Below are 16,628 nucleotides of genomic sequence, written 5' to 3' on the forward strand. Positions count from 1 at the left end.
CTGACCTTTTTAACAAGCATTTCGCTACACCCGCAAAAACATAAATATGCGTATGTGACCAATAAAATTTGATTTGATTTGGGTATTGCCTCCACCCACTTCATAAAGTGATCGGTTGCCATCAGACACCAGCTGTTGCCATTCCTTGAATTTGTGAAGGGTCTGATGAAGTCCACCCGTAACATTTAAAGTGCTAAAAAGAAGATTACTTTATTTCCCAAAAACAACTTTGATGAGCTTCAACTCTGGCGCCACAGTCTTCACCCACTCAAACTTCTGGCAGGCTAGACAGGGTACTGACCTTTAACCAAACAATTACAAATTGAAAAATTGTGTGCTCTCTGATATGACATTCATTGAAATCATAACAATTTCAGATATAATAGAATGTGATTGATAAACAAAAGGTTATTTCACTTGCCCAGCTGTCCACCTCCTTGACAATTCGCTGTCAGGAGAAGCGTAGGTTTATTTTGGTAATCATGTGCATCACTCTGAAATGGCCAGCATGCATCTCAGTCAGCACTGTCTCCTTCTCCTCCTACATTTGCACTGCTGTCTTGCTCTCCCTGTTTCTCTGTCTCCATCTCTCTCTCTGTCTGTCGTCCACTCTCTTCCCACCTCTCTCTCCCTCTCACTTTCATCCTTTCTTTCTCACTTTCTCCCCCCCCCTCTCTCTGTGTCTGTCTAGTGAAGAAACCTAGTTAAGAGCATTTGGAATTACCATAATTGCTTACACCTATCCATTTGATTGATCAGGTTTAACTTATAGCTAGATACCTCAATATGACAGACATATAACTACTCAGTGGAGGCTGCTGAGGGGAGGACGGCTCATAATAATGGCTGGAATGGAGTTAATTGAATGCTATCAACCACATGGAAACATTGACTCCATTAGACGTTATTATAAGCCATTCTACAGCCTCAGAAGCCTCCAATGCACTATATAGCTAGCAACATGTAGATGACCAACTAACGTTAGCTAGATGGAAAATGGCCGTACATAGCTAAATCCGTCCAGGTATCTAATATAAGTTAACTAATCATTGGTGCCTTCATAGTACTTCGCCTGGTTGGAAAGATAAAATAAAATCTCCTCAAGAGATGCCATTGAAGTGCAAGCTACATACAAACAGAAAGCTACACCAACAGTTACAGTAACTAGCTAGCTAGCTAAATAAACCTGTATGACTAGCTAGCTAAGTTACTGTAGCTGGCTAGCTGACTAGGCAGGCTGAATTAAATAAGTACAGTAGCTTGCAACATCAATCTAAAAAAGCTTAATTTTTTCATTCTATTAACAATATGTTCTTATATAAAGACAAATATATGGTAAAGAAAGTGTTCTCTTTCCAGTCTTTTCTGTCCTTTGAATCAGTAGGTAGTCAGCAGGTAGTCACCGTCAAAAATAGTCTTTGGATAGTAATTCTAAGGTAATACTTTTGCGCGGACTAAGCGAGCGCTTATGAGGTGAAATAGAACTAGAACTGCCTGCGTCCTCCCTCTTTGCGATCGCTACCAGGTAAAATAGAGCCAAGCAACAAGCATAGCAATGGATGCTTTGGTTCATTACGTAACCCGGTCAGAATTTCTAGGAACAGCCCTAGCAACAGAAGCTGGAACTCATTCCCATTGTGACGTGGGAGGGGGGACACTTTTTGGCGGGGGACACTATTTTGCATGACAGGACCTGCCTCGACTCTCAGACTCTAATGGAACATGAGTCTCCTGTTCTGATGATAGGAGCAAAGCTTCTGGAATGATCATCATCAGCCATGGAACACATAACATTCTAGAGCACCGCCTCATCAAGGACTGTCCCCTGATTCAATGGTGCAGGTGCACAATGCTTAAGCATGCTTAAAGGAGACAAGAAATCCATGGGAATGGTCATGTAGCCATACCAGTGAAGGATCAGGCCCCTGGCTATTGGGTAGCGCATTATTTCAGATCTGCTTAGCCGAACAGTTGGCCAGCGAGCCGTGCTGGCATCTTTGAGACGAGAGAAGAGACTCTGCTTACTGTTGGACTTCTCACATTGAAATTGGGACTGCTGCCATCCACATTTTTCATGTCATGCCCATGAAAATTGAAATAAGAAGAAGCCATCTGTGGCATCAACATTTCTGGGGCTTGACAGAGGGGACCTCAAGCGGGTGATGAAGATCACATCCATTCAAAATGTATGCTGGCTTAATTTAGATTTGTGTTGTTTGTGCACAGGAGTTTAACTTACATTCACTACATTTCAATGTCACACAGAGGTTTCTGAAACTTTTCAGCACTATTTTAATGAAAATCCAATGGAATTCAAAATACAGTGGGATCCTGGGTAATAATATGACAGCAGAACACCTGAGAGTTGCCATAGAAACACTGAGAACATGCTTGTAGAAATGTGTGATGCTCCCCTAAAAACGTCCTCCAGCCAACGGCCCTGTTGCCATAGGTGCTGTGAGGTCACCTAGGCAGAGAGCTCCTGTACATTTTGTAAATATGTAAATATTTAATTTAAAAAATGTATCTACTATTTATTTTTTGATAAATATCTATTTTGATCACATAAATATTGTGGTCATCAATGTCAAAGTTACAGGACTTCGGTGTTAAATCTGTTTGTCTTGGTCAGCTAGCTACAGTGGGGGGAAAAAGTATTTGAACCCCTGCTGATTTTGTACGTTTGCCCACTGATAAAGAAAGGATCAGTCTATAATTTTAATGGTAGGTTTATTTGAACAGTGAGAGACAGAATAACAACAAAAAAATCCAGAAAAACGCATGTAAAAAATGTTATAAATTGATTTTCATTTTAATGAGGGAAATAAGTATTTGACCCCCTCTCAATCAGAAAGATTTCTGGCTCCCAGGTGTCTTTTATACAGGTAACGAGCTGAGATTAGGAGCACACTCTTAAAGGGAGTACTCCTAACCGCAGCTTGTTACCTGTAAAAAAGACACCTGTCCACAGAAGCAATCAATCAATCAGATTCCAAACTATCCACCATGGCCAAGACCAAAGAGCTCTCCAAGGATGTCAGGGACAAGATTGTAGACGTACACAAGGCTGGAATGGGCTAAAAGACCATCGCCAAGCAGCTTGGTGAGAAGGTGACAACATTTGGTGTGATTATTCGCAAATGGAAGAAACACAAAAGAACTGTCAATATCCCTCGGCCTGGGGCTCCATGCAAGATCTCACCTCGTGGGGTTCCAATGATCATGAGAACGGTGAGGAATCAGCCCAGAACTACACGGGGGGATCTTGTCAATGATCTCAAGGCAGCTGGGACCATAGTCACCAAGAAAACAATTGGTAACACACTACGCCGTGAAGGACTGAAATCCTGCAGCGCCGCAAGGTCCCCCTGCTCAAGAATACATATACTGTACATGCCCATCTGAGGTTTGCCAATGAACATCTGAATGATTCAGAGGACAACTGGTGAAAGTGTTGTGGTCAGATGAGACCAAAATGGAGCTCTTTGGCATCAACTCAACTCGCTGTGTTTGGAGGAGGGGGAATGCTGCCTATGACCCCAAGAACACCATCTCCACCGTCAAACATGGAGGTGGAAACATTCTGCTTTGGGGGTGTTTTTCTGCTAAGGGGACAGGACAACTTCACCGCATCAAAGGGACGATGGACGGGGCCATGTACCGTCAAATCTTGGGTGAGAACATCCTTCCCTCAGCCAGGGAATTGAAAATGGGTCGTGGATGGGTATTCCAGCATGACAATGACCCAAAACACACGGCCAAGGCAACAAAGGAGTGGCTCAAGAAGAAGCACATTAAGGTCCTGGAGTGGCCTAGCCAGTCTCCAGACCTTAATCCCATAGAACATCTGTGGAGGGAGCTGAAGGTTTGAGTTGCCAAACGTCAGCCTCGAAACCTTAATGACTTGGAGAAGATCTGCAAAGAGGAGTGGGACAAAATCCCTCCTGAGATGTGTGCAAACCTGGTGGCCAACTACAAGAAACGTCTGACCTCTGTGATTGCCAACAAGGGTTTTGCCACCAAGTACTAAGTCATGTTTTGCAGAGGGGTCAAATACTTACTTCCCTCATTAAAATGGAAATCAATTTCTAACATTTTTGACATGCGTTTTTCTGGATGTTTTTGTTATTCTGTCTCTCACTGTTCATATAAACCTACCATTAAAATTATAGACTGATCATTTCTTTGTAAGTGGGCAAACGTACAAAATCAGCAGGGGATCAAATACTTTTTTCCCCCACTGTAGCTGGATGGCAAATTATTGTATTTAAATAATGCAGCAGCAGCTCCGGCTTTTTTTGTTTCACCTACCGGTTGGAAGGTTGAGACTGCAGTGTCTAAGATATCAGAGAGGCAGAGGGACTGTTATTGACCACTGCTGATGTGTGGTTGATTTTCTGGCACTTTATTGCAGCTTAAGCATCTCCCAGGTGGATGCAACACTGTCCGCAATGGGGGATCAGCTAACTACGGAGGAGAGGCTACTTTGGAGGAACTTGGGAATGTCGGACAAAGCGATGGGCCCTGATGATGAGCTCCTGGCTTGTCTGACAGACTGACCTTCTCCCTAGCTGTATTATACCATCGATTTTTTTGTTGTTGCCTCAACTCCATTCGTTTTACATCTTTTATTTGTAATTCATTGATGAATTATGTGTTTTGTTAACAAAAGGACCGCAATGAAAATAAGTTCATAAAATGTTTTGTGTTGTCTTCAATGATTTGTCAATGCATTGTATCCACATGTGGGGTTGTATTGTGTCTTTTTTCAATGTCAAATAAATCATATCATATATAATATATACACACTTCATATTAGAGAATTTGCCTATTTCAGCCACACCCGTTGCTGACAAGTGTATAAAATCGAGCACACAGCCAAGCAATCTCCATAGGAAACATTGGCAGTAGAATGGCCTTACTGAAGAGCTCAGTGACTTTCAACACTGCACCGCCATAGAATGCCACCTTCCAACAAGTCAGTTCATTAAATTTCTGCCCTGCTAGAGCTGCCCCGGTCAACTGTAAGTGCTGTTATTGTGAAGTGGAAACGTCTAGGAGCAACAATGCCTCAGCCACAAAGTGGTAGGCCACACAAGCTCACAGAACGGGACCGCCGAGTGCTGAAACGCATAAAAATCGTCTAATCCTCGGTTGCAACTCTCACTACCGACTTCCAAACTGCCTCTGGAAACAACGTCAGCACAGGCCTTTTGCCTCTTGCCAGGCTGTCATTGTAAATAAAAATGTGTTCTTAATTGACTTGCCTGGTTAAATAAATGTTAAACAAAATAAAGATTAAATAAAATAAAAACATTGCCTGCTGTCTTCCTCTTTCACTACACAGCACAGTCTAAATTGGGATTGGGAATTACCAGGGACTTCACGATATGATATTATCATCATATTTGGTGCTGGAACGATATGCATTGTGATTCAATATGTATCACAATTTATCACTATTCCATATGTATTGCGATTTGAGAGAGAGATATAGAGAGACCATGTCCCAACAGTACAGGTGCAAGGAATTTACAAGAGTGATGAAATGCAATGTGTTAGGAAGCATATATTAAACAAAACAGTTGGCAACTGACCACCATTCTGTCTGCAAGCCCTCTGAGTGAGACATTGTAAATGTGCAGCAACAACTCAAGCTTCAGAATAATCAGTACTTCATTAGAGACTTACATTTCCCCGCTACTCACTATTCACAAGAGCAACACTTTTCAGCAAACAAGCATTTAACATGAGAGGTTTGGATGAGGTAATTTTCTGCATCATTTGAGAGGCAACAAATCACTAATTGGAAGCAGAGAGGTTGCTTTGCGAGTGCTGAAACAAACTACACCTCCATTTCACTCTCCAGGGAGTCAAGCTGTACTGTCATCTTGTTAGAAGGTAACAGATTATTTTATTATAGTGAATAAGATTGACTTTCATTGTGTTCCATGGTGTGTATCGCCCCCTATTGGAGCTTTCTGGTATTTAGAAAGACTGCATGAAAACAGGACGTAGAGTAGAGTAGACAAGCAGCTAAAAACAACGCTAAGGTGCAGTTCTTTCAGTGTAACTATTTCTTGTCACGTTTCAGCCTTGGAAAATATTTGTTTGTAAGTTCAATTCAAGCATATTGCTAGTTATGATAATAGTGTTATTGATAAAATTGCTTACTTATCAATGTTATAGTAAGCTAACACACTTTTGTACATCATGCTGTAACGTACAGTTTACCTTGTTTTTTCTCCCAAAAAAATGTAATACTTCCAGGTCAAATGTAATATGAATACCATTGTAAAGCACAATTTCTCCCCTATCCAGCAAAATCAATGACGAGACCTTCATGCGGCCCGTTTCTGCATGATTGAAGAAGGCAATGAGCTCTGTCGGGTCTTTTTAAAAATGGCGGGTGGGGAAGCAAAACTGCGTGATGTGGGAAGGGGCACATAAGCCGTGTGTGGAAAGGGCATTTTTCACCCAATCTGTCCAACTTATCATCTCTAAAATGTAAATAAAACACTAAAGAGTTTATATAATGTGTCATTACATACCTATGTGTAGGTTTGTGTCGAATTTGAATCAGGTTTTTAGGGCGGCGCTAAAGTTATCTTCAGAGTAAACAGCGGCTGTTGCGGCCTTTGAGAGTCATGATGGCTTGCAGTGATGATGCAAAAAAGGTATGCATTTAGTTGTACAATTGACTAGGTATCCCCCCTTACCCTGTCCCTTTCTTGTTTTTAATCTGTGAGAGACGCGCTACACCTGGTGGAGAGAGGCTGTACGACACAGAATGAGTTGCATTATGCGTGCTGTATGTTACGTCATGACACGTCACTGTCATGACGTTGCCCTCTTTGGGTACAGCGAGCACAGTTGACCCCCTCCCTCTGCACCAGCCTTTTCTATGTACCATCCCCCTACCTCTGTCTCCCACACCCAGGCTGCTGTGGTCAGAAGAGGTCGTAAATTCCTGAGGAGACCCTCTCACTGTATAGAGAGAGAGTGAGTTTCATAGAGAACACAAAGGAGTTCTTCCACCTCACAGAACTGGAGAACCGAACGACATTTATGTTCTGGAGAAGGTATAAAAGATCGGTGAAGAATCCAGCTACGAACTGGTCCGTTTGGTACAATTTTGTGAAACTCATGAGACAATATGGCCACATTACCATAATCATGTTTATACAATAGCCTCAGCTTTGAGACTTACATCCAATGGTTGTATAAAATGAATGAATAAGGATGAAACTATTTGTGAAATTGTGTAATGTGATTTTGGACTGTTTAACCTGTTGGGGGTAGTGGGCAGTATTTACACGGCCGGATAAAAAACGTACCCGATTTAATCTGGTTATTACTACTGCCCAGAAACTAGAATATGCATTTAATTATTGGCTTTGGATAGAAAACACCCTAAAGTTTCTAAAACTGTTTGAATGGTGTCTGTGAGTATAACAGAACTCATATGGCAGGCAAAAACCTGAGAAGATTCTGTACAGGAAGTGCCCTCTCTGACCATTCCTTGAGCTTCTTGACTCTGTTTATTGAAGACTGAGGATCTTTGCTGTAACGTGACACTTCCTACGGCTCCCATAGGCTCTCAGAAGGCGGGAAAAAGCTGAATGATGTAATTCCAGCCACTGGCTGAAACACATTAGCGCTTTTGGCAAGTGCTTCGAAGCATGTCAAACGCTGTTTAAAATAAATGTTATGCGATTTTTCTCGTAAAATAGCGATAATATTCCAACCGGGCGACGTTGTATCCATTCAAAGACTGAAAGAACAAAATGGAGAATTCACATGAACGCGCATCTCCAGTGTCACTGTCCCCAGGCAGGCCAGTAACAAACTCTGCTGCTGTACTTAGCCCAGAGACTGCAGACATCTCATTACACTTTCTGGCGCCTTCTGAGAGCCAATGGAAGCCTTAGAAAATGTCACGTTACAGCACAGATGCTGTATTTTTGATAGAGAGGCTACAGAATGACAATAAATTGTCAGACAGGGCACTTCCTGTATGGAATCTTCTCAGGTTTTGGCCTGCCATATGAGTTCTGTTATACTCACAGACATCATTCAAACAGTTTTAGAAACTTTAGAGTGTTTACTATCCAAATCTACTAATTATATGCATATTCTCGTTTCTGGGCAGAAGTAGTAACCAGATTAAATCGGGTACGTTTTTTATCCGGCCGTGAAAATACTGCCCCCTATTTCTTTCTTTCTTAATGCGTTTGAGCCAATACAGTTGTGTTGTGACAAGGTAAGGGTGTTATACAGAAGATAGCCCTATTTGGTAAAATACCAAGTCCATATTGTGGCAAGAACAGCTCAAATAAGCAAAGAGAAATGACAGTCCATCATTACTTTAAGACATGAAGGTCAGTCAATCCGGAAAATTTCAAGAACTTTGAAAGTTTCTTCATGTGCAGTCGCAAAAACCATCAAGCGCTATCATGAAACTGGCTCTCATGAGGACCACCACAGGAAAGGAAGAACTAGAGTTACATCTGCTCCAAAGGAGTTCATTAGAGTTACCAGCCTCAGAAATTGTAGCCCAAATAAATGCTTAACAGAGTTCAAATGACAGGCACATCTCAACATCAACTGTTCAGAGGAGACTGCGTAAATAACGCCTTCATGGTCGAATTGCTGCAAAGAAACCACTACTTATCAAATGGCTACCCAGACTATTTGCATTGCCCCCCTCCCCCTCTTTTACATCGCTGCTACTCTCTGTTGTTATCATCTATGCATAGTCACTTTAATAACTCTGCCTACATGTACATATTATCTCAACTAACTGGTGCCCCCGCACATTAACTCTGTACCGGTACCCCCCTGTATATAGTCTCGCTATTGTTATTTTACTGCTGCTCTTTAATTACTTGTTACTTTTGTTTGGTACATCTAGCCACTGGGATTGTCCATATTTTTTTTACTGCATTGTTGGTTAGGGGCTCGGAAGTAAGCATTTCACTGTTGTTTAGGGGCTCGTAAGTAAGCATTTCACTGTAAGGTCTACACCTGTTGTATTTGGCGCATGTGACTAATAATATTTTATTTTATTTGATACTAAAGGACACCAATAAAAAGAAGAGACGTGCTTGGGCCAAGAAACATGAGCAATGCACATTAGACCGGTGGAAATCTGTCCTATGGTCTGATGAGTCCAAATGTAAGATTTTTGGTTCCAACCGCCATGTCTTTATAAGACGCAGAGTAGGTGAACGGATGATCTCTGCATGTGTGGTTCCCACTGTGAAGCATGGAGGATGTGTGATGGTGTGGGGGTGCTTTGCTGGTGACACTGTCTGTGATGTATTTAGAATTCAAGGCACACTTAACCATCATTGCTTCCAAGGCATTCTGCAGTGATAAGCCATCCCATCTGGTTTGACTTTCATTTGTTTTTCAATAGGATAATGACCCAACACACCTCCAGGCTGTGTAAGGGCTATTTGACCAAGAAGGAGAATGCAGCATCAGATGACCTGGCCTCCACAATCACCCGAGCTCATCCCAATTGAGATGGTTTGTAATGAGTTGTACCGCAGGGTGAAGGAAAAGCAGCCAACACATGCTCAGCATCTGCAGCTTTCCAGGTGAAGTTGGTTAAGAGAATGCCAAGATTGTCCAAAGCTGTCATCAAGGCAGCGGGTGCCTACTTTGTAGAATCTGAAATATAACATATATTTTTTTAAACACTTTTGGTTACTACATGATTCCAAATGTGTTTTTTCATAGTTTTGATGTCTTCACTATTATTTAAAAAAAATACACAAAAACTATGCTTAAGTAAGAAGTAGGCAGGTCTGATGCCGAATGTTTTGGGGAACTTATTGCCTACTTATTTTTTAAAACTTTTTTTTACATTTTAAAGAGTGTGTAATTCCAGGAGTTAGCTCCACCACTACATGGCAAAACGTTAATCAACTACTGAAAACACTACCTAGATTTGAATTCAGTTGAACTCCCTCCAAGCTACTGCAAAATGTAGTTAAATTACTAATAGAACGAAATGTAGTTCACTACTCCCCAAAGCTGGACTTAAGAGAGAGGAGAGAACAGAAGAGGAGGGGCGTCTGCAGGTTCTTATATGGGTAACATTAAATCATAAAAACGCTTCAACTTCTAAAAAGATCTGCTCTCTCTGGGCTGTCATTATTGTGTCAACTGTCTCACAGCACTTCTCACAGTCTGCCATTGAACAAGCTGAGAGTATTACTTTATAATCCCCTATAGACTTGTTTTATCCTGTCCTTGTCAACAGCAGCATAATCAAGCTTTTTAATGTGCTCCATCTGTAACCATTGGGTTTTGTCAGATATGTATTGTTTTATCCCCTTTTCTTGGAAATACTTCAACTGAGAATCTCTGATGCAATCACTGATGCTATTTTGTAAATATAACATTTACTCTACCGCTGCTGTTTTTGACTATTACAGTGGGGGAAAAAGTATTTGATCCCCTGCTGATTTTGTACGTTTGCCCACTTACAAAGAAATGATCAGTCTATAATTTTAATGGTAGGTTTATTTGAACAGTGAGAGACAGAATAACAACAAAAACATCCAGAAAAACGCATGTCAAAAATGTTATAAAATGATTTCCATTTTAATGAGGGAAATAAGTATTTGACCCCTCTGCAAAACATGACTTAGTACTTGGTGCCAAAACCCTTGTTGGCAATCACAGAGGTCAGATGTTTCTTGTAGTTGGCCACCAGGTTTGCACACATCTCAGGAGGGATTTTGTCCCACTCCTCTTTGCAGATCTTCTCCAAGTCATTAAGGTTTCGAGGCTGACGTTTGGCAACTCGAACCTTCAGCTCCCTCCACAGATTTTCTATGGGATTAAGGTCTGGAGACTGGCTAGGCCACTCCAGGACCTTAAGTGGTTCTTCTTGAGCCACTCCTTTGTTGCCTTGGCCGTGTGTTTTGGGTCATTGTCATGCTGGAATACCCATCCACGACCCATTTTCAATGCCCTGGCTGAGGGAAGGAGGTTCTCACACAAGATTTGACGGTACATGGCCCCGTCAAATGATGCCGTGAAGTTGTCCTGTCCCCTTAGCAGAAAATCACCCCCAAAGCATAATGTTTCCACCTCCATGTTTGAAGGTGGAGATGGCGTTCTTGGGGTCATAGGCAGCATTCCTCCTCCTCCAAACATGGCGAGTTGAGTTGATGCCAAAGAGCTCCATTTTGGTCTCATCTGACTGCAACACTTTCACCAGTTGTGCTCTGAATCATTCAGATGTTCATTGGCAAACATCAGACGGGCATGTATATGTATTCTTGAGCAGGGGGACCTTGCCGGTGCTGCAGGATTTCAGTCCTTCACGGCGTAGTGTGTTACCAATTGTTTTCTTGGTGACAATGGTCCCAGCTGCCTTGAGATCATTGACAAGATCCTCCTGTGTAGTTCTGGGCTGATTCCTCACCGTTCTCATGATCATTGCAACCCCACGAGGTGAGATCTTGCGTGGAGCCCCAGGCCGAAGTATGTTGACAGTTCTTTTGTGTTTCTTCCATTTGCGAATAATCGCACCAACTGTTGTCACCAAGCTGCTTGGCGATGGTCTTGTAGCCCATTCCAGCCTTGTGTAGGTCTACAATCTTGTCCCTGACATCCTTGGAGAGCTCTTTGGTCTTTGCCATGGTGGAGAGTTTGGAATCTGATTGATTGATTGCTTCTGTGGACATGTGTCTTTTTTACAGGTAACAAGCTGCAGTTAGGAGCACTCCCTTTAAGAGTGTGCTCCTAATCTCAGCTCGTTACCTGTGTAAAAGACACCTGGGAGCCAGAAATCTTTCTGATTGAGAGGGGGTCAAATACTTATTTCCCTCATTAACATGCAAATCAATTTATAACATTTTTGACATGCGTTTTTCTGGATTTTTTTGTTGTTATTCTGTCTCTCACTGTTCAAATAAACCTACCATTAAAATTATAGACTGATCCTTTCTTTATCAGTGGGCAAAGGTACAAAATCAGCAGGGGATCAAATACATTTTTCCCCCACTGTATTTCCATCGCACCAATTAGATTAGTTGTTGAAATAATACTTTTCGTTACAAAGACTTGTCTTGAAAAAGGCCTAGTTCAAAATGTTGGCAATAAAATGCATCAGTTCATTCCCTTTATCCATATTCTCTCTCCATGCCCTTTCTCAACATGCATAACCTTTTATTTCACCAAGAAACTAATTGAGACTCAGACTCTCATTTAGCTGATTGTCTGTGGGACTGGAGAGACACTTGAACAGATACCTACCATGCTTTTACTTAGTAATTAACCACCATGTCTTTCCATTAATTGAATCAGGTGTGGTAATATTGAAATAGATCAAATCTGAAATGGCTGGTGGTCCTTGAGGACTGGGTTGAGAAACACTGCTCTACGGATTGCCGAAGGAGCATTGCTAATTTTCTTCCCAGTAAACACTAACACAATAACCTTGTCTTCTACCCTGTGAAGCTATTGAGCTGTGATTGTATTTCCATCTCACTCTAGCAAGTGTGATGTCACCAGCACCTAAGCCGGAAGGTCTGAGACAAGAAACCAGATACCAGGGCTGTCCTGATCTCCGCTCCTCTATCTGGGCCTGGTTACATTACATAGGCATGGTGGCGGGCTGTCCTGCCTGACAGATTGATGACCCTACTCCAGTCTATTACTTACTCCCTTTTATTTGACATTTGGCGTAGAGGCACTTGGCTGCCATGGCCTTGCTTGGACCTGTTCTGTGTGAGAGAGTCAGTGTCATCTGCTTCAAGGAGAAATGATTTCTTCCTTTGCCCAAGACACAAATACATGGAGACACACACACACACACACACACACACACACACACACACACACACACACACACACACACACACACACACACACACACACACACACACACACACACACACACACACACACACACACACACACACACACACACACACAGCCTGACAGTTCGAGCTTATGATTCTGGTTTCTCACCAGCAAACCCACTCACTCCTCTGGTAGTCCCTGTGATAAGCAATGTGGAATTGCTGTTGCTTGGACCACTTTTTTCTTTATAGCATCCTGTGCTGCACGGTGAGTGTGTGTACGTAAGTGTGTGTGTGCGTACGTAAGTCTATGTGCGTTAGACTTGGGCGGTATAGCGTATATACGCTATACCGGGGTATTTGGAAATAGCCACGGGATGGTTTTTCTATTCCGTCATTACCATTGAAACTATTTATTTGAAGTGTTTTAATACATTTGAATATTTGTAGCTACTTTAAGTAAATACATGCAGTGAACTTGTGCAATATGTTAGAAGATAAAGCAGATCACGTTCTTCATTTTACCTGTCACATAATTTTTCATTGTGAAGCTTACCAGTAGTCTCCAGTCACATGGTGTTGTTTGTTTACAAGCACACAATGAAGAAAGACCGGAGCCTTGTGATTCACTCACTGTTGTGCAGCATGAGTCAGTTGATCTAGTTAAAGTATGGAATATGTTTTCCAGATAGATATAACAATTAAGTTAACTGTCTAAAATGTGCTAAATGCTCTGCTGTTGAGTGTTTGGTTTGCTAATTTTGCAGCTAGTTATCTAAGCTTCTTGCAAAATCAAGCTTCTCTTGGTGACAGCAGAGAATCCCCTCCTGGATCAAGAGCCTTGCTGTCTATTTGTTTAGTGCGTGCAGCAAATTGTGAGTAGAATTCTTGAGTTACTTGTATAACTTTCTGAGTTGGGATGTCTTTCCTGCAAATACTTTATGTCAGAGAATGTGTAATATGTTCGCAATGCACTTGTTAGCATTTAGCTAGCATTCACCATGGGGTTTTACATGTACTTGTTAGCATTGCTAACTTTCGGATTACAGAGACTCAGTGGGGTTTGAAAATAGCACCCCTTGTTTTAGGTGCCTGTATTACCGAATATACCGGGATGGCACAAAGTCGGTATGAAGGTATGACATACTGGATTCCGCCCAAGCCTAGTGTGTGTGTTTGCGTGTGTGTCCTGTCATGTACAGTGTGTGTGGTGCAGTTCTGCAGGCATCCTTCCTCTCACAGACATCACACACTGACCTGTCAAACCAGCCCACTTCCCACCACGCCTCCGTATGGGACAGTCTCCTGCTGAGTTTCAAACAGACACAGGAATATCAGCTCACACTGCCATTTCTACTTCCACTTCTATCTCCTTCCCATCGCCTTTCTTTTTATAGCCCTCTTCCTCTCCCCTATTATATGAGCAGTATTTTCAGTTTTTGTACTATCCTTCAACAGTAGTAGATGCACCAATCAATAGCAGTAATCAGTAATCAGTTGTGCCAATGTCAAAATGCTAGTAGGTGTATTTAGAGGCAATATACAGAATATGCCAACTGAACCGTTAATATGCATCTAAATGTTGACCCTTGCTTGCATTCATGTATCTATTGTAAGGGGAGGAAATATGATCAAATTATGATAATTATCCTGCGTCAGTAAGAAGAGGTTGAATGACACAGGTTAAGGAGCTGGGAAAGTGCAGAGAGAATTATCTCAGAAAAGAAGAAGTGCCATCTATAGGAGCATCACTGCAGTGCACAGCTTGTTGGCGTAGCACAAATGTTCCCTAACACACACATCGATTTCCACCTCACCGAGCACACACAACTAGCTCAGAGTAAGCAATGGAGAAGCATCAAACTCCGATACACAGGAATAATATCCTGGGTGTCGAGGAGGGGGAGCTGTGGCAAGGGGACTTCATCTATCTCATAACTGGAAATTATGGACATGTCCATGATCATACTACCTTTCACAGTAGCAGATGGTCATATTTGTAGAGAAGAAATAATGATGAAATATATATGAGAAAATTCAAAAGTAATCATTTTCCTTCGGAAGCACATAGTGGGCTCAACAATTTCTGCCACAAGACGACAGAAATCTATAAGGGAGATCTGATGTGGAACAATTTACAGACAACACAAAGCTCATCACTTTGATATTGGAAAACATATCACCAGATCCCCCTCTCCAGTGAGATCGGCCTACCTGACAAGAGTAATGTGGCATATTAGTCTTTCATAATGTTTTATAGATTTGATGGGGAGCCTAAACTCTAAAGAAATCGGAGATCATCAATAGCAAAATGTTTATATGAACTTTAAGCATTCAGAGTTTGGAGAGAGAGGGAATTGGGAAGACAATGTGCCTTTATTTTCACCGGTATTTGTAATATTGATTCACCAATAGCTTTCATCTAGCCTCCTCCTTCCTCCATTAATTCATAGTCCTCTCTGTTTGACTTAAGTTTATTTAATATATGTACAACCAAACCCAACACCCCCACACAGCCAGAGAGAGGCGAGGGAGAGAAAGAGAAGAGGTTGAAAGAGAGGGACGCAAGACAGAGGGGAGAGAGAGAGAGAGAAGCAAGTAAGAGCGGGGAGAGAGACTTAGAAAGGGAGAGCAAAGGGACATTAATATTCACAATGCAAAAGACTGATTCAAGAAATCCCATTTTATAGGCATTACAATTTGAAAGGCATCTGCTAAATGGGTCTTTCTGGGCGCTTCAACGTTAAACAGTTCTAATGTCGACGAACAAATGCATGCTGTGATTGGAGAAACTGTTATAAAGGCTTTGAATGCATAAACAGCTTTACCACCTAACCACAGACTTTGTGTTGCTGTCAATGCAACTTACAGGCTATATCTCTCTCTTTTCAGTGTGTTTAACAAAACAATAAGAATCTAGTCAAATAGACCTCAATTATGGTACATATCAGAGGACAGAGTTGTGTTTAATCACAAGACAATTTGATATTAATTTCCTACATCCATTATCATGCCAATAATTAGATTTTTAATTAAAACGTAAAATTGCTTTCTTCACAACTTCACCCTTTTAATTGATGCAATCAGATTTCACAGCTTCTCTATGGAAGGGGTTGTGTGAGGCTGTAGTTGAGTTAACTAGACAAACTTCAGTATGAACACTCTCAGCTCTCATTCTGCAGAGAGCATCTAAGGTTATATTTGGATAAATTCTTCATACAATGCTTGGTGGCCCTGCTCCATATTTGACAATTAAAACGTTTTAAAATGTACTGTATTACAGATTAAATGTTGCTAGGTTAGGTAGCTAATGTTACCTTAGACCTTCATAAACACAACAGCATTATTGTTGCAATAACATATATGAAATGTATTAATTACACTGTTAGAATGGTCTTGATTCAACTGATACTCTGTACAAGTTGTTGTGTAAGCTTTAAACCTACTTTTCTAAAGACTTTGTCATGTATTGTGTTGATTTACCTATATAACTGACCAGTCAATGATTTCTGCCAATTGTCAGCTGTACTCCTGACTCAATTTTTTTAAATATACAGTTGAAGTTGGAAGTTCACATACACCTTAGCCAAATACTCAGTTTTTCACAATTCCTGACATTTAACACTAGTAATAATTCCCTCTTAGGTCAGTTAAGATCACACTTTATTTTAAGAATGTGAAATGTCAGAGTAATAGTAGAGAGAATTATTTATTTCAGCTTTTATTTCTTTCATCACATTCCCAGTGGGTCAGAAGTTTACATACACTCAGTTAGTATTTGGTAGCATTGTCTTTAAATTG

This window comes from Salmo salar, chromosome ssa23, assembly GCF_905237065.1.
Source record: "Salmo salar chromosome ssa23, Ssal_v3.1, whole genome shotgun sequence".
Taxonomy (NCBI): domain Eukaryota; kingdom Metazoa; phylum Chordata; class Actinopteri; order Salmoniformes; family Salmonidae; genus Salmo; species Salmo salar.